The following is a 19285-nucleotide window of genomic DNA, read 5'->3' as shown; positions in this document are numbered from 1 at the left end:
TAATGGTAACACCTTGCAAACACCACATCACAACTGATACAGTCAAGATACAGAACATCTCCATCAGCACAAGGACCACCTACTCCCCTCTCCCCGTTACCTTTCTACAGCCACACCCGCTTCCCTCCAGCCTGATCCTCTCCTTAACATGGCAACCACTATTCTGTTCCCATTTCTATCATTTTGTCATTTCATGAATATTATACAAATGGAATCACACAGTATGTAACTGTATGAATTGTGTGTTTTTTTTTTTATTTGTTTATTTATTTATTTTTGGCTGCGCCATGTGGCTTGTGGGATCTGAGTTCCCCGACCAGGGATTGAACCTGGACCCACAGCGGGAAAAGCTCAGAGTCCTAACCACTGGATCACCAGGGAATTCCCTGAATCATGTTTTTTGATTTTTCTATATTTTCTGATGCTTTGACATGTAGGAGCTTTGTGGACCCAGGGAGGGACTGCCTCTCCCAGGGTTAGCTAATTGCTGGAGAAAGGGAGTGTGCCTTTGACTTGCAAACCAACCAGTCCTGAATCCATACCCTCTTCTGCCTCCTTTGATCAGAATGGACTTCTTAGGTGGCACAGTGGTTAGGAATCCGCCTGCCAATGCAGGGGACATGGGTTCAATCCCTGCCCCAGGAAGATCCCACATGCCATGGAGCAACAAAGCCCGTGTGCCACAACTCTTGAGCCTGTGCTTTAGAGCCTGTGAGCCACAACTGTTGAGCCCAGGTGTCGCAACTACTGAAGCCCGTGTGCCTAGAGCCTGTGCTTCTCAACAAGAGAACCCACCACAATGAGGATCCTGCGCACCACAATGAAGAGTAGCCCCCGATTGCCACAATTAGAGAAAGCCCGTGTGCAGCAAAGACGACCCAACAAGCCAATAAAAAATTAATTAGTTAATTAATTAATAATAAAAAAAAGAATCCTGCAGTCTGGGGTGCTGCCTGCTTGCCGTAAATCACCCAGGATCAGGTACCAGATGACTAGGGACCACCTCTAAAGCCCAGAGCCCACCAAAATTATTCATATAGCCAATCCTGAAACTGCTTCCCATGTCTGCCTCACCTTCGCCATGGAAACCACACTAAAGGCTCATGGCCATGCTTCCGCCTTGCTCCTTCTGCCTCCTGACTGACCCTGGTGCTTCCCTGTGTAGCCGTGTGTGGTGTACCATGTCTCCTGTTTCCAGGAATCAGAGTGAAGACTTCTTCCTACACGGCAATCATTTTCATGTCTGGTGTCTTACCGTACCCTGGGTACATTTTTATAGAACAGTAACCATTTGGGATTGGCTTTTTCCATTCAGTATAATTTCTTGGAGATTCACCCAGGTTGCCGTGTGTATCAACAGTATGTTCCATTTTATTGTGAGTGCATCCCATGGTATGAGTGTCCCAGTTTGTTTAGCCTAAGTCTTCATTTCTTTGGGACAAATGCCCAGGAGTGCAATTGCTAGGAAGTATGGTAGCTACATATTTAGTTTTTAAGAGAAACCACCAACTGTTTTCCAGAGTGTTTGTACCATTTTCCATTCCTACCAGCAATGTGGGAGTGATCTAGATTGTCTGCATCCTTACCTGCATTTGGTGTTATTATTATTATATTTTTGGTGTTATAATTATTATATTTTAGCCATTCATAAGTGTACGTAGTGATATCTGATTGCGGTTTTGATTGGTATTTCCTTAACGTTTAATGATGTAGAGCATCTTTTCATGTGCTTATTTGCCATCTGTATATCCTCTTCAGTGAAATATCTCTTCACGTCTTTTTCACTTTTTCAAATTGGATTTTTTCTTTTTTCTAACTGGATTTTGAGTTGTTTTTTTTTTTTAACAGTTGGGTTTTGAGACCTCATTATATATTCTAATTACTAGTCTTGTGTTTAATATGTAGCTTGCAAATATTTTCTCCCAGTCGGCAGCTTTTCTCTTCATCCTCTTAACAGGATCTTTCATGAGCAAAAGGTTTTAATTTTTATGATGTCCAAATTATCAGTTTTTTCTTTTATGAATTGTGCTTTTGGTGTCAACTCTAAGAACTCTTTAGTTAGCCCTAGATCCCTAAGGCTAGATCTTAGATCTTCTTCTTTTTTTTTTCTAAAAAATGTTATAGTTTTACACTTTACATCTAAGTCCATGATCCATTTGAATTAATTTTTGTGTAAAATATGAGAATGAGGTAGAGGTTTTTTTGTTTTTGTGGATTTTCTATTGCTCTAGCAACGTTTGTTGAAAAAGCTATCTTTCCTCCATGGGTTTGCTTTGGCGCCTTTGTCAAAAATCATTTGGGCACATTTGTTTTGGTCTATTTCTGGGTACTCTGTTCTGTTCCATTGGTCTGTGTATGTAATTCTCTGCCAACACCACATAATCTTGATTACTGCAGATAGATAAAAAGTCTCAAAATAGGGTAGAGTGATTCCTGTCATTTTATTGTTTTTCAAAATTGTTTTAGCTATTCTAGTTCCTGTACTTTTCCATTTAAATTTTAGAATAATCTTGTCTATAGCTACGAAAAATGTTGTTGGGATTTTAATAGGAATTGCATTACCTGTGTATCAGTTTGGAAAGAAAGGACATCTTGACTATGTTGAGTCTTCCAGTTCATGAACATGATATGTCTCTCTACTTATTTAAGTTTCCTTCTATTTCTTTGATCAGCACTGTGTAGTTTTCAACATACAAATCCTATGCTAAGTTTTGTAAAATTTACACCTAAGCATTCCTCTCTCTCTTTTTTTTTTGGAGTGGTTATTAATGGTATTGCTTTTTAATTTTGGTGTCCATATGGTTATTGTCAGTATATAAAACTATGATAAATTTTTGTATGTTTGTTTTGTATCTTGTCACTTTGCTGAACTCATTTATTAGTTTTAGGGTTTCTTTTTTTGTTTATTTGTGTGTTTGTTCATTTGTTTGGTTTAATTCCTTGGGATTTTCTAAGTAGACAATGATGTCACTTACACATAGGCACAGCTTTATTTCTTCCTTTCAGATTTATATACCTTTTATTTCCTTTTCTTGCTTTATCGCGCTGGCTGGAACTTACATTCAACTTACTTATGTTGAATGAGTAGGAAGAGCAGACATCCTCACTTCATTCCCAGTCATAGTAGGAAAGCATTTGGTCTTCCACTAGTAAGTATAATGTAATCTGCCAAGACCATTTTTTCCAAACAAGATCACATTCAGAGGTTCTAGGTGGACATGACTCTTGGGGGCCTCCATTCAACTCACTGCAGCTGGTGACTTGCCTTGGGTGTACTTGCCCATGCCATGCTTTGCCAGTGTCCAGTCAGGGACTGACCATGGTGGCCTAGGAACTCAGCAAACATATGAGGTGGGCTCATCTCTGAAGAGACACCATGTCCTATCAGCACTCAGTGTGGAAGGTGAGACCTAGCTGTGCAAGGTGGGGAAGTTCTTCAGACAGGAGGGGTGGGCAGGCTGTTGCCGTAGGGGCTGGGGTGGAGGGGCAGGGATGGAGAAGCAGGAACCTCCCTCATCAGTACAAAGGGTGCTCAGCTGGGGCTTGGGTGGGCCCAGGGGAGACTTCAATCATTCAGAGGCTCACCTCGGGAGGGCTGTGAGCTGGGCCAGGAGCAGGCTGGGTTTGGGTGGCTGGGCAATTTTCCCAAATCGAGGTTTTTTGTTTTGTTTTGTTTTTATAAATTTATTTATTTATTTAATTGGCTGTGTTGGGTCTTTGTTGCAGTGCGCGGGCTTCTCATTACAGTGGCTTCTCTTGTTGTGGAGCATGGGCTCTAGGAGTGCAGGCTTCAGTAACTGCAGCACGTGGGTTCAGTAGTTGTGGCTCGTGGGCTCTAGAGAGCAGGCTCAGTAGTTGTGGTGCAGGGGCTTAGTTGTTCCTAGGCATGTGGGATCTTCCCAGACCAGGGATCGAACCCGTGTCCCCTTGCATTGGCAGGCAGATTCTTAACCACTGTGCTACCAGGGAAGCCTCAAATTGAGGTATTTTTAACCAAGACTTAAGTCCTGAGCTGGACACCAAGAAAGACTCTATCTCCCCCCATCTGTAATTGTTTGTGACCTTAGAGATCCCCTCATCAGGTTTATCTCATTCCTGTTAGCTGGCTGGAGGCTGCGTTGTCATCTGCCATACTTAGTCATCAAGGCTCTATTTCGCAGTAGACAGAGATAAACTACAGTCCCTGTTGACCAAAAGTCCCTTCCCTGGAGGAGAGAGACGAAGGAAGCAACATTAAAAGGCAGCTTGATAAGTGCTATAACAGAGCCTGTGTGTGGATGGCTGCGGGAGGCCGGGTGCCTTCTGCATGTTGGCTCACCCCCATTTTACAGATGAGGAAACTGAGACTCCCAGAGGCAAGGCCCCTGCCGTACTCACACAGCTGCTAAGGGGTGGGGCTGGAATCCCACACACCATCTGCCTGACCCCAGAGCCTTGCCCTTTCTGAAACCTCATGCCACTCATGAGTGCTAGAGGGGTGATGTCGTTGGGGGTGACACCTGTCAAGGGAGAGGATGAGACAGGGTGCCCCACCCCACCCTGCGGGGCTTTCTGACAAAACGTTGGGTCACCCTACAGGGAGCTCCAGAGTAAAGATGGTGCTAGAAGGGCAACGTGAATGGTGCACCTTCCGGCTGCCTCTGTGATGGGCGTGTGCCCAGAACTATTGTGCTCATGTCAGGGGCCCCTGTGTGAGTGCCCTGGGGCTGCCTGATAAATTACCGCAAACTGGGGAGCTTGAAACAACACAAATTCATGCTCTTACAGTTCTGCGGGCCAAAGCTGTAAGGTGTAGAATCAAGGCGTGTGCAGGGCCACGCTCCTTGCGAATGCTCTAGGAGAGAATCCTTCCTCGCCTCTTCTGGCATCTCGGGGCACCAGGCACTTCTCAACGTTCCTTGGCTTGTACCTACCTCACTCCAGTTTCTGTTACATGTCTCACGGACTTCTTTCCCGTGTGTTTCCAAGTCTTCTTCTTTTTTTTTTTTGGTTGTTGTTTTTTTTGGCTGTGTTGGGTCTTTGTTGCTGTGTGTGAGTTTCTCTAGTTGCGGTGAGAGGGGGCTGATCTTCGTTGCAGTGCACGGACTTCTCAGTGCGGTGGCTTCTCTTGTTGTGGAGCGCAGGCTCTAGGTGCCTGGGCTTCAGTAGTTGTGGCTCACGGGCTTAGTTGCTCTGTGGCATGTGGGATCTTCCTGGAGCAGGGCTCAAACCTGTGTCCCCTGCATTGGCAGGCGGATTCTTTACCACTGCACCACCAGGGAAGTCACTCCTTCCTCTTATAAGGACACCAGTTATTGGATTTAGGGCCCACTGGGATCTGGTACCACCTCATCTTAATGAATTACATCTGCTAAGACCCGATTTCCAAATATCATCACGTTCTGAGTTTTGAGGTAAACATGAATTTTGGGGAGCTGTTACTCAACCTGGCATAGTCCCTTATTCAGAACTGAAGAGTTTTTCAGAAGAAGTGAGCTTTAAAGGAGACCTGGAGTGGGCAGGGGGAGGAACCAGCATATGAAAAGGCCCAGAGGCTGGAAAGCTGTTTCAGTATGATTAGAACATTCTAGAAAGGGGGCACAGTGGGGGTTGCATGACAGGCAGGGCCAGGTTAGGAAGGGGCCTCCAGAGCCACGTTCTGGAATCTGGCCTTTATCCTGAGCTGTGGAAGGGCCCTAACCTGGGGTGAGAGGGCATCAGCTTCCTCCATCTCCCAAAGGGGCTGGGGTCTCCCCGGGACATAGCAGGGGAGCCAAGTGTGCCTCTGCATGCCTGCCTGGCCTCCTTCCAGAGGACGGACACGGAATACTGCCTCCCACTGGCTCCTTCCACCTCCCTGCCCCCAGTGCCCAGAGCACCCGTGACCCACACGCCTAATTAGAGCGCCGGCAGGAACTGGGGCCGAGAGAGCAAAGACAGACCCATCCTGCCAGACAGAGCAGATCCCTGCCATGCAGGTGGCAGTCAGGCTGGACAGCAGCACACAGATAAGGAAGTGGAGGTGAGCGGGGTGGAAACCACCACAGTCCTGTTGACCCTCTTCTCTGAGTTGGGAGGCAGGTGTGGAGCGACTGGGAAAAGTCAGGGTGGAGCCCTTCTTCCCAGATGGTGGAAGTCAGATCAGGCAGCCTGTCTCTGGCCTCTCTATGCCCCTTTTACCTCCTTGGGGACTGGGCTGTTCCAGAGCCTGGAATGGGAATCCCTTTTCCTCTTGGGGAAGACGAATGGTTTTAGAAACTGAGTTTCTTCCTGCTGGTTGATCTCCACCTTGAGAGGTCATGCAATTCAAAGCCTGCGTGCGGGTAGGACCAGACCCAAGCTGAGCCAAGGTGGCAAGGCAGCCCCTCCTCCGGGTCCCCACTGGGGAGAAGCTCCTGAGTAGTCAGCAGCAGCAACTCACCGCATAACGGGCAGAATGCAGACCCCCAGCCTGCTCTGCCTCCCTGCTTAGCCAAGCAGGTTGCCATGGTGATAAGCCCATGTTAGCATCTCCATCAAAATACCAGAGCCTTTCCAAGCTCTGCTCAGCCTGGCCCCAAACACAGCCCAAGGGTGGGAAAGAAACCCGGGGGTCCCCACGCAGAGGCGATTCAATAGCAAGGAGAGGAAGTGGGAATGGGTGAGGGCAGGGAAAGGGTCAGGGCTGATCGCATCTTTGCCAGTCACATCCTGACACTGCCCCGAGTTATTTCCTTGGTGGGAAGTGGCCATAGATGGCTGGGACCCAGACTGTGGTACTCACCAGACTTTTATTTGGGGGATGGGAGGCGGGGGTAGAGGCTGTGGGTCTGCCTTTGAACTTGTGAGTGTCAGTTTGAGGCCTTGCTGACTGCACAGGGGCTCCCTCGGAGGTAAGAGGAGGCAGCCGCCTGCGGGTAGAAATCACTCAACTCTGCTGCCCCGGGGGTGGGGGGTGGGGGTGGGGAGTAAAGGGAGTGGGAAGCGGGAGCTTTTGATGCTGACCTGAGGTCTGCAGAGAACTGAGCCCCAGGCTGGATCCCATGCTCAGTCCTTCTGAACTTAGCCTCTGCAGACTCAGATTTGTAACGTTATAAGGACAGTACAGGAGAAGGCTTGACTTTGTTCTCTTGCCTTTCCAGGCTTGAGCTAGTCTCCCTGGAAGGCCACCCTTCAGCTGTGGGCTACCCACCGAGGGGATGTGGTGAGTCACAGAGGGTTGAAGTGACAAGAGGGGGCAGCAGAGCTGGACCACCCACCCAGCCCTCATCCAAGGAGGGCAGGTCTCTGAGCAGAAGCAGGGTCCTGGGGCCCAGTCTCCAGACACTCAGGAGTCTGGATCTGACAGCCAAGAGGGATTATAGGGGATCCGTTTGCTAACCCCAGCCGTGGATTTCGGAGCCTCCAGTTCTCCTATACACAGAGTCTCTAACTCACGATGCGGTGATTGGTTTTGTGTGTCCACGTGGCCGGGCTGTGGTACTCAGTTTACTTAATCAAACATGAATCGAGGTATTGCTATGAAGGCATTTTACTGATGCAGTTAACGTGCAATCAGCTGACTTCAGGAAAAAGAGACCACCCTCGATGCTGCGGGCGGGTCTCGTCCAATCAGCCGAAGGCCTTAAGAGCAAAACCTGAGGTTTCCTGCAGAGGAAGAAATCCTGCCCCAGACTGCAGCAGCCTCTCCCACCTGAGGCCTGGCAGGCCCGCCCTCTGGATTTTAGACTTGCCAGCGCCACAATTGCCTGAGCCAGTTCCTTAAAATAAGCCTCTCTCTGGAGAACCCTGGCTGATACTTTGATGGTTCGGATGCCTGTCCCAGCAGTTGTCAGTTCTCTCTCTGCTTCCACTGTGCCCGGGGCTCAGCGTCCCCAGAGGGCGGCAGAGAAAAGACCAGGAGGGATGTTTGGGCCACACGTGGACGACCTTACAGTTCAGGTGGCTGAGTTTGGGCTTACTTTGGTAGGTAGTAGAGAAGTTGAGGGTTTTGAGTAGGAGACTGGCATCCCTGGGGTAGGACAGAATGGAGACAGCCATTGGGAGGAGGAGAGGGGCAGAGAGAAGAAGTGGTTTCAGACTGGAGCTGTTCAGCCCGGGGGGCCCCAGGGGGAGAAATGCAACTGGGGAGTCACTCCCCAAGAGGTGAAACCGTATCAGGAGCAGTAGATTCTAGCAATAAATAAAAATCAATCCATACTCGAAATGAACAAAGGGGTTTTCTGTTTAGAAGAGGCTGGTTGTAAAGCAAAGATTCATCTTACAATTAGACTAACCATGACCAAACCATGTTCTTGTAAGCTTGGATTCCATATTTAGAATTTTTAAAAGACCAGAGGCTGTCCTCATTTGTCCGCACGTCCCCTGCCCTCCACTCCCCGAGCCTGAGCCCAAGTGATGGAGCAGGGATTCCCCCTCCACTGCACTCTCCCCCACACCCCTCCCAGCAGACTGGGGGGCAAGCCCCCCAAGCACAGGTGTTGAATTCTATTGCAGAGGGAGGGGACCAGCAGGGTCTGGAATAACTGGGGGTGGGGGCAGGCCCTGTCCGTCGCATCCTTCCATGACATTGTCACAAAGAGGGGACAGGTGACTTCCTTTGGTGCTATGGTAGTTTCCTGTGGCTGCTGTAACAAGTTACCATGAACTGGGTGGCTTCAAACGACAGAAATGTCTCCGCTCACGGTCCTGGAGGCTAGAAGCCCAATATCAAGGTGCCCACAGGGCTACGCTCCCTCCAGAGGCTCTAGGGGAGATGCCTTCCCTTCAATAAAATTAACGTATTTTGCATCCTCTGCCTCCTCTAGCCTGAGAAATCATTCCATTCGCACATCAGGAAGGGGAAACGTTTTGTCTATTCCAAACCGTGAGCTGGATCTAGGAAATAAACAGATCCGGGTTTGAATTCCAGCTCAGAAATCTTATCAGCTGTGTATTCCGGCAGGGAGTGGTGGGGGTCAAACCCTTTGACTTCCTGCATCTTCCTCTCCCCACCTACAAAATGGAGATAACAAAACACTATACCCTTTCGACGAGAAAAATAGTTTCTGGAGTACATTTCCTCCCACCCCCATCTTGGCAATCTCTCTCCACTAATAATAGACTTAATTATTTAAATTTAATTTGTTAGAGGTTTGATGTTTAATTTGAAAATCCTCATGAATTATTAATATTTAATAAATAATAAAATTTAATATCTATTAACTGGGGTTTAAATATATAAACTCTTTAATTTCTTAATTCAATGTCTATTTAAAAAAAAATAAAACAGATAAGAATTACTCCTCTGAAACATCAGACCCTGGAGACGTCCTTGTGGACATCTCAACCCCTGTTCTCTGTCTGTTGAAACAGCACGAGTAGGCACCCCTGTACTCTCAGGCTGGCTGCATGTAGAGGAGGAGGAATCTAGAGATTGGGAGGTCGCCCTCTCACCTCCCCCAGACCCAGACCCATTCTAAGTGATCCCATTGCCTGCTGGGCCCCTCTCTTGTGATCTCCCTCATGGTAGCTGCCTGCAAAGTGGACAACCTCCCAGGGGAGGACGGAGGCTGTCTCAAGCAGGAGGCTTCTTATGGGGAAGTTGAACTGCACATAAATAGACACACAGTGCTTTTTATCTGAATATTAATTGGCACTGATACATGGCGTGTGTCTAGTTACACAGGCAATTAGTTAACGATGAGGTTCTGGGACGGCCACTGCCCCTGTGATTCTGACACGGAATTTCCTGTAAAGTGGGCCCACTGTGTCCCCCAGCAGCTGTGCCATCACCGTCCTCGGGTGAACAGAGTCTGTCTCCCCAAAGACAATACAGTTGCCTGTCGCAGGGACAAGAAGCCAAGTGACCACCCACAGGACTGGTCTAACCGCGTGTCACCCTCAGGAGGGAACCACTTGGGGCGGGCGAGCCCTCTGGGCCCCTGGGGCTCTCTGACCGTTCCTGGGTTCAGGGCTTTTCCTGCCCTTTAAGGATGCACAGGGTTTCCCTGGTCATTCCATCCTCAGAGGAAGAGTGAGGCAGCTGGACATGGGTGCCTGGAATCCTGGGCAGGGCAGGGTCCTGTTCGGGGCACACCTGCGATGCCGGGTCAGCTGCAACTGAGCAGGGGACAGCTGCCCCAGGACCTCCTGTCATCCGGCGGCCCCGCTGGCATGGGTCGCACTGCCTTCTTATCTTACAGCCTGCCTGTCGGCCTCCTGCTCCGACTGGAAGCCCCTTGAGGGCACCTACCTGGCCCTGCCCCGCTGTACATGCGCAGTCCTTAGCACGATGCCTGGCACATAGTAGGTGCTCGGGAACTCAGCAGCGGTGGAGTGTAAAAGATGGGGGGACATTCTTTCTCACAGCTTCCCTGGGGGGGCAGTGCCCGCAGCCCCCTCCCCAGCATCTCCCTCCATCCTCGGATGCAGGTCCCCTGTCTTCCCTCCGGGTACCCCCACCCCACTGGCTGAGGCAGCCGGAGAAGGAGCTGGGCGGCCCGTGTCCTGCTGCAGGGGAGGATCTGGAGGGGAAGCCGATTAAAAGCCGCCTCGCCGGGTGCTAATTCTCTCACCTCCACGCTTCCTGTGGCCGCCTCGCTGCTGCGTCTGGGGCTGAAGGATTGCGCGGAGTTTTAAATGGGAGAGAAGGAGCATTTCTGATCTCATTTTCCAGTATTTCAGCTGTGCCATAATCTATTTACCACACAATTTGTGTCACTTTGATAAGCGGCTGCTTCAAGACTGCATTTATTAAAATCAAGAGCAGGGACAGCTTTCAAGTCTCTCAAGAATTGTAATAAATGTTTGAAATTAGTCATTATGGTGTTTGCCATGGTTCACGTCATATACTCCATCGCGGGGACAAACAATCGCGTCCCGCGCACGTTCTCTTTGGTGACGATGGTGGGGGCGCCTCGCTTTGACGCTCCCGTGCCCCGGGGGTCGGGGCAGGACGGGGCTGGGGGGTGTGGCAGCCCTGCACGGGCAGCTCAGCCCCATAGAATGCTCTTTCAGCCCAAACTTTCTTACTTGAAAAGGAGCAAAACAGCCAAGAGCAGCTCCGCCTTCCCTCCCCGGCACCCCCTCCATCCTCCTCCTCCAAAACCCTCAGGGCTTCTTTCTCGCTGGGGGCCAAGGCCCCCCCTCCACCCCCACCTCTGCCTGGCAGTGCTGTCTGAGGGCATTGTAACTTGGCGGCTGGTTTACCATTTCCTTTGGAGTTTTTATAGCTCTGGGAAGTAACCCTGATCTCGAACATGTCACCTTCCCACAGGCTCAAGTTCTGCGGGCCTTTGAGCCCCAGGAAGTGGGGAGGCGGGTCATCTTTGAAGCCATTAGAGGGATTGGATGGGATCAGGGAAGAGCCGTGTCCTGTGATGTCTTGGGGTGCATAGCCTCAAAGGGACACCCCAGCGGGGAGGCTCAGAGCGTGAAAACCATTTTCATTAGGGATGTCAATCATGGGCCCAGGGCAGCCGGGGCTTGGTGCAGGGTGGGCGAGGTGGGAAGGACCAGGGGACATACCTTATCTGGTTGCTTAGGGGACTTTCCTTCTGCAGGGTCGTCAGAGCTGGTGGCGCTGCCCCTGGGTGCCCTGGGAGCTCCACAGGCCACCTGCTGTGGGTATCATCTTGCTGCTGGGCCTTGGTCCGTCCACAGAGGAAAAGCTGAGGGTGGAGGTGTCCCCAGATCATCTGGGGAGCAGGAGACATGGGGACACGGGCTCAGGGTGAGCTCTGGGTGACGGGCTCTCTTCTAGAGGGAAAAGCATCCACATTTTGTTCGTGTTCAAGAACGGGTGAAAAGTCCTTTATGTTCTACTAAACCTCTTGAAAACAGTCATTCAACCTCCCTTGAGAAAAGGGTTTTAGCAGCACAGGGACTAAAGCTCACCTGTTGCAGGGGGTGTGGGTGTGGGTGTGGCAGTGAGACAGACAGACGGACCGAGACTTGTAACTAAACCTCACACAGAGAGATTGGTACCATCCACTCACAGTCCTACGTTTCCTAGGTGAACCTCTTTCCCACACAGATGTGAACGGTAAAAGTGGCTTTTTCTCCACGGTACACATAAAGTTTTATCTATAAAAAAGGAAAACAAAGTAAACCTTTTGTGAGTCTGATTTTAAAGGCGATGTATCCTCATTGGAAGATATTTTGAAAAATATAGAAAAGAATAAGCGCAAATACATTTTTTTTCGAAAAAGAGCCCTGCTTCACTAGGCGCGATTCACTAGCCAAGGTTTGGGTGGCCCTTATTTTACTCAATAAAGGCCCCAATGCTGGGAATTCCAATGGAAACCGTAAAATGCTTCCTTTAAGTGAAAAGGTAAAAGTTCTCAAGTTAATAAGGGAAAAAAAACCCCGTAGGCGGAGGTCCCACAATCTTCTACCTGTGAAACTGTGAAAAAGGAAAAAGGAATGTGTGCTAGTTTTGCTGCCACGCCTCCCTCAAACGGCAAAAGTTACCACCACAGTGTGTTATGAGTGCTTAGTTAAGATGGAAAAGGCGTTAAGTTTGTATGACAAGACATTTTGAGAGAGAGAGACCACATACACAAAACTTTTATTACAGTATATTGTTATCATTACTCTATTTTATTGGGTTGGCTAAAAAGTTCGTTCTGATTTTTCCTTAAGATGTTATGAGAAAACCCAGAGGAACTTTTTGGCCAACACAATCTTATTCGTTGTTGTTAATCTCTTACTGTGCCTCATTTATACATTAAACTTTATCACAGGTATGTACTTACAGGAAGAAACACGGTCTCTATAGGGTTCGGGACTATGTGCACGTTCAGGCATCCACGGGAGGTCTTAGAAAGTATCCCCCGCAGATAAGGGGGGACTCCTGGACGTTTTTCAAAACGCAGATCTAATCACGTCATTTGTGCCTGCTCAAAGCCCTCGGTGGCTTCCTCATAGCTCTGAAGATGAAGTCCAGCCCACCCACCTTTCGCTGCAGCCCTCGGCACAGGCTGGGAAGGCCTCCTGCCCATCACTTCTTCCGAGAAGCCTCCCTGGCCCTCTGTTGCTGGGGGAGCACGTCCTCTTATTCCTCCTGGCCAGGCGCAGCTGCACATTTTCGTGGCTATAGGGATCATTCAGTGGATGTGTCTCTACTCGCCCCGCTGGACCATGCATCCAGAGGGTGAGACGGGGCTGTCTCACAGAGCCCTGGGTCCCAGCTCCGGGAGCACTAAGAACGGAAGGGCATTAGCCCTGCTCAGGTGAACAGCTGGGCAGTTCCCGGTGGTGGCTGACACCTTGTCCTCGCCCTGCCCTGGGCTCACAGGTCCGGCAGGACATCCTGGCAGCGCCTCCCCGAGGGGAAACCTTGTGCCTCCCAGAAGTGTGGGGGTCTCTGCCCCGAGCAGGACAGGCCCCACCTTTCACCCCGACTCTCATCTCAGGCCCGTGTATTGAGGTCAAGTCACTCTTGACAGCAGCCAACTCGCTTTCTGCGTCCTTCACTCCCGCCCTCACGCCTGCTCCCCGGGTCAATGCTGTGCACAGGTCCTCCTCGAAAGCCTGTTGCAGGCTGTTTCTGGGTCACCCAAGCTAAGGCATCAATTTTTAACTCTCACCCTTGGCTTTTTTACCCATTCAGATGCTCAGGCTTCTGTGTGGAAAGCCCGCTTTGTAGTCTTTGAGTGGGGACGGGGCGGGGGGGGGGGCACCCCAGGTTTTCCGGCTGACTGTCTCCCAGTAAGAATCACTATAACCACAGTCTCTTCTTTCTTCCTTTCCCTCCATGAGCCCTTTCTTCTTCTCCCTTCTTGCCTCCCTCTTCGTTCTCCTCTCCCGCTTTTCACAATTGTCTTCCCCAGGCCTTCCCGCCACTGGTGTTTAGACATGCAGATCTTGGCTGCTGTTTTGCATGAAGGTTTGACCTTGGGCAGAGCTGCCACCCAGGATGGATGTGTTGTGGCTGCCTTTAATCACCGGGAGCAGCCCGGGCCTCGAGGAACCACCGAGACCCAGTCCCCTGTCCCCCGCCTCAAGATGGCAATGAACTTCTGAGAAATAGCTAATCAATAAATTGAACAAACAATTCGGGCAGCTAACCCTCTCTGTCAGGACCTTCATCACAATTGCAGAAATAAATGGAGGTGGGGGGTGGGGAAGCAAACAACACCTGGGAGGGGGGTGGGGAGCTTTTACTAACCCCTGATGTCTTCGGTGGGGGTGGCTGGGGTGGGCGGAGTGAAGCCCTGCCCTCTGGGGCTTTGACTTCTGAGAGGGCATGGGGAGACAGGACTTGGTCCAACCATCTGTCTGGCTCTCTCTACCCGCACTGAGCTAGGAGCATGGATGATTTTCTCAGCTGCCCCATGAAATTATTTTGAAAACCGTAAGGTTTCTCTTAGCTGTACGAGCTGATGACTACATCAACCATCCCCTCAGCCAAGAACCCACCAGGTCTCCCTTCCGCCCGTCCGAACCTCAAGGTCTGCCACCTCCCTGTCCAAGAAAGGAGGATGATTCTAGACCAGTTGGCTGGAGTGGAGGACTATTGCCTTTAAATAGTTATTTGATTTAAAAAGTGAAAATTCTGTGAGACAGAATAAAATTCAGCTGAGCAAAAAGGAAAAGAAATTAAATGTAAATCATTCTAAAACTCACCTCCCAGAGAGAACTGATAAGACAGGGGGCTGTGTGTTTTAGTGTCATTTTCTCAGGGGCTTTCCTGCTCCCAGCTTTATAACCATAGGCGCGCGTGTGTGTGTGTGTGTGTGTGTGTGTGTGTGTGTGTAAGAGAGAGAGCAGGCGGCAGCAGCAGCAGCAAGATGCTGCGATGCTGGGTCGTGGCGAGCTGCCTGCCTTGGGGCTGGAATTTTCCATGGCAGTAAATAAATCTCCTCTGCGAGGTGGCAGGCACGGAGAGGACATGAGTGCGGTGCCAGCGTCAGCCCGGTGTTTACTGCACAGAGAGAATATTTACAGCTCCATCTTTGGTGTGAAATGTGGCTCTTCCAGACCCCACGAAGGTCACTGGAATGTCAGGAGAATTTATGGGTATTTTATAGCACATTTGTGCTGGGGAGCAAGGCGATGGGATTCTGTGCCACCGTACCCAGAGCAGAGAGACACCCAAAGAGGGAGAGAGGGAACAGCTGGCTGAGAATCCTCACCACCCCCCCCATGCTCATTTATGCCAGCGTGATTCTATTTGTCCGCGTGTGTGTAGAACATATGTTACTCTAAGGCTGGGGAGGGGAGGTTAAAATGTGCAGAAGGGAAGAACAATTAGAAGATTCATGAATCACGATTCTGTTTCTGCTTCTACTGTCAGGGCTAATTATTTCTTGGTTTTACGTAAGGGAGTCTGCATTCATTAAAGCCAGGAAGGTCCCAAGTAGATTATAGTTTTAGATTCCAGAATCCTAGCGCTGGGGCAGGGACCTCAAGATAATAAAATCTATTGTTGTCATTTTCAGTTGAAGAAGCCGAAGCCTGAGGACTTTCTGTTTAATGAGCTGGCATGTTATCAGAATTATGGAGGGGGGATGGTTTGGAATGTCTGAGGGAAATAGGTTGGTCTTGCATCTCCAGAGGGGCTCCTGATAACCTGCAGTTGGTCCTGGGCCAGGTGCTTGCACGCTTCCTGTGGTTTCACTGGTGGTGCTTTAAGGCAGGTGCCAGTCCGATTCCTCTTGAACCAGTCCTGTGTTTATTTGTTCATTGGTCCCACACACCCCATGCTGGAGGGCATCCTAGGTCGAGGGTCTATGACATGGTGCTGAGACCACAGAGGAGAACCCCAGAAAGCCCCTGCCCGGGAATTTCCATCTTCCAAGTCCCTGGAACCATGTTGCAAAGTCAAGGGCAATGCACCCTGAGCAGCTCACAGCTCTGCCCCTGGTGCTTCTTAAAATACGATGCTGGCCAGGCACCCCGGCTCTGCCCTGGAGCTGCTCCTCTGGGCTGGCAGCTGTGTGACTCCGGGCCTTGCCCTCTTTTCAGCCTCAGCTGCACTCTCTGTAAAAGCATGTTCTTGCACTAGTGATCTTCCCTGATTCTGAGTATTTCTAACTCCCTGGAGGAAGCGGGCACCCAGGTTGAAACATTCTCGACGGTCGAGTCTGTGCTAATGTTTGTAAGTGTAGGGTTGGCATGGAGAGGCGTTTGGAGATGATAGAATTGTCAAAATACATGAAAGCACACAAATAGTGTGAAGGGAAAGCTTTTCTTTACAGCAGATGCCAATTAATAAATATGGAAGGGATGATGGAGTGATGTAGTTAGAAAAATCACCCACGGGTGCTAAAACCAGTGGGCGAAAGTGTGATTAGGGTCAAGATATTTATATAGTTTCCAAGTATCTGCCCATAAATTACATACCAAATGGAAAGAGAGCAGGGTGACTCCACAGTGGGAAAGCCTGGCAGATGCTTCCTGGACTAAGGGGTCAAGGCTAACGCCACCAATATGGGGACAAATGGGTAGGGTGTGCCACCCACTATGATGCACTGAGGACACACACTATTTCTGTGGTCACCCCATCAAAAATGCACAACCTGCATCTGATCGTGAAGAAACGTCAGAAAAACCCAAATTGAGGGGCCATCTATAAAATCACTGGCCTGTATTCTTCAAAAAGGTTATGGTAAAAGACAAAGGAAGACTGAGATGCTGTTTCTAGTTAAAGGAAGCAAAACAGATGTGACAACCAAATGCAACTCACGAGCCTGGGGTTAGGGTCTGGACCAGGTAGCAAATGGCAATAAAGGACATTATTTGGATAATGGATGAAATCTGAACAGGGTACTAGTCTGCTCAGGCTGCCATAACAAAATGCTATAGACTGGGCAGCTTAAACAACAGAGATTTATTTTCTCATATTTCTAGAGGCTGGAAGTCTGAGATCGGGGGGGGCCCAGCACAGCTGGGTTCTGATGAGAGCTCTCTTCCTGGTTTGCAGACAAGCCACACATGTGTCCTCACATGGGAAAGAGGGAGAGGGGGAGAGAGAGTGAAGGAGAGGGCTCTCTGGTGTCTTTTTTCATTAGGGCACTAATCCCATCATGGGGGTCCCACCCTCATGACCACATCTTAAACCCAATTACTTCCCAAAGGCCCTCCTACTACCTCCTACTACCATCACATTGGGGGGTTAGGGCTTCAACATATGAGTTTTAGGGGACTATTAATATTCAGTCCATAACAAGTATGGATTGTGGATTAGATAATATTTTATCAATGGTAAATTTCCTGATTTTGATCACTGTCTTGTGGCTATGTAAGAGAATGTCTTCATTCTTAGGAAAATGCCCACTGGAGCATCCAGAGGTTAGGGGACACATTGCCTCCAACTTACTTTCTAACAGTGCAAGAAAAAAAAGTAACGTGTTCAGAGAAAGAGTGAGCTCGTGGTAAAGCCCAAAATGTAAATATGCAGTGAATCTGGTAAAGGTGCTGGCAGCTCCTGGTGCTATTGTTGCAAATTTTCTTTATTGGAAACTATTTCAAAATAAAAATTTACCCTCAAATAGAAAATAAGAATAAAAGCAACTCAGTGCATTGTGTAAATGAAGTTATTGGTCTTGAATCAAAACCAACCTGACCCAGCAATCCCACTCCTGGGCATATACCCTGAGAACACCATAATTCAAAAAGACACATGCACCCCAATATTCACTGCAGCACTATTTACAATAGCCAGGTCATGGAAGCAACCTAAGAGTCCATCGACAGGCAAATGGATAAAGAAGATGTGGTACATATATACAATGGAATATTACTCAGCCATAAAAAGGAACGAAATTGGGACATCTGTAGAGATATGGATGGACCTAGAGACTGTCATACAGAGAGAAGTAAGTCAGAAAGAGAAAAACAAATATATATTAATGCATATATGTGGACTCTACAAAAAATGGTACAGATGAATCTGTTTGCAAGGCAGAAATAGAGACATAGACATAGAGAACAAATGTATGGACACCAAGGGGGGAAAGCAGGGGCGGGAGTGGGGGGTGGGATGAACTGGAAGACTGGGATTGGCATATACACACTACTATGTATAAAATAAATAACTAATGAGAACCTGCTGTATAGCACAGGGAACTCTACTCAATGCTCTGTAGTGACCTAAATGGGAAGGAAATCCAAAAAAGAGGGGAGGTATGTATACATATAGCTGGTCCACTTTGCTGTACCGTAGATCTAGCACAACACTGTAAAGCAACTACACTCCAATAAAAAAAAAATGACTTGGGATCTGAGTTCTCTAGTCTTTGAAACTTCATCTGTTTGTTCATGACCTTTCAATGTAACCGTTAAGCATATTATTCCAAAGGATCAGTTGACAAGGTCACTGAGATCACTTTGCTCATTTGTGCCTTCTCCTGAAAGTACTCAGGTAGCAAAAGAAACAATTATTAGATGCTTCTGCCTGGCCAGGCAAAAATTGTCCCAGGCATGCCTTGAACCAATCATCTCCCTCCCCAACTCCGCCATCTGTTCATCCATCCTTTTCTCTTCCCTCCCTCCCTTTTCTTTCCTTCCTTCCTTCCTTCCTTCCTTCCTTCCTCCCTTCCTCCCTCCCTTCCTCCCTTCCTCCCTTCCTTCCTTCCTTCCTTCCTTCCTCCCTTCCTCCCTCCCTTCCTCCCTTCCTTCCTTCCTTCCTCCTGTTTAGCTTCCAAATCAATAATTACTTTGATGTGAGAGAAGAGTTTCTTCCTTCTCGTCCTCTGAGCTCCAGTTTTTCCAGATAAAAGTGAAAGAAACAATCTTGAAAGTGTTCTGTGGGGAAAAGAATTGCAGAGTTGAAATTAAATATTGTAATGATGTAAAACAGTAAGCAGCTCTGCTTGACAGCTCTGACAGCTATTTGTTCTAGAAAACAGCATTTATGATGTCAGTCCTATAAGGGAGTATGTTTGAATTAAAATAATTACAGCTGATAGCACAACAAAGATTCTTCATCATCAATCATCCTTCACAAATACCCTGGGTAGAACTTTCCAATTGTCGAGTGTCGGGAAAAGTCTTTGTCGGGGGAAGAAGCAAGTAAGCGCTCGCTGTTGGTTCCTCTGGAAACCCAGACACCCTCCAGGCGCCCATGCATTTCACCTCTGAAAGGAGCTCATGTGTGGGGCGCTCTCTGGGGCCACTGTGTCTGCTGGGCTGAGTGGACAGTCACTGCCACTCCTGGAATACACTTCATCCTCCCCTCGTCAACGGTTGTGACTGAATTGACCTGTTCTTTTGATGACACCATGTTGGTGCTCAAAGCGAACTCCCTCATCTGCCTCCCCTTTTGGAATTCTGAATTTGAAGTTACAGAGAGCTCAGCTTCAACTCCCAGGTGGTTTAGAGGAGGATAAAGGACCTGGCC

This window comes from Hippopotamus amphibius, chromosome 17 (genome assembly GCF_030028045.1).
Source record: "Hippopotamus amphibius kiboko isolate mHipAmp2 chromosome 17, mHipAmp2.hap2, whole genome shotgun sequence".
NCBI classification, from domain to species: domain Eukaryota; kingdom Metazoa; phylum Chordata; class Mammalia; order Artiodactyla; family Hippopotamidae; genus Hippopotamus; species Hippopotamus amphibius.
The sequence above is the reverse complement of the archived record's forward strand: the minus strand, read 5'-3'. Positions refer to the sequence as shown.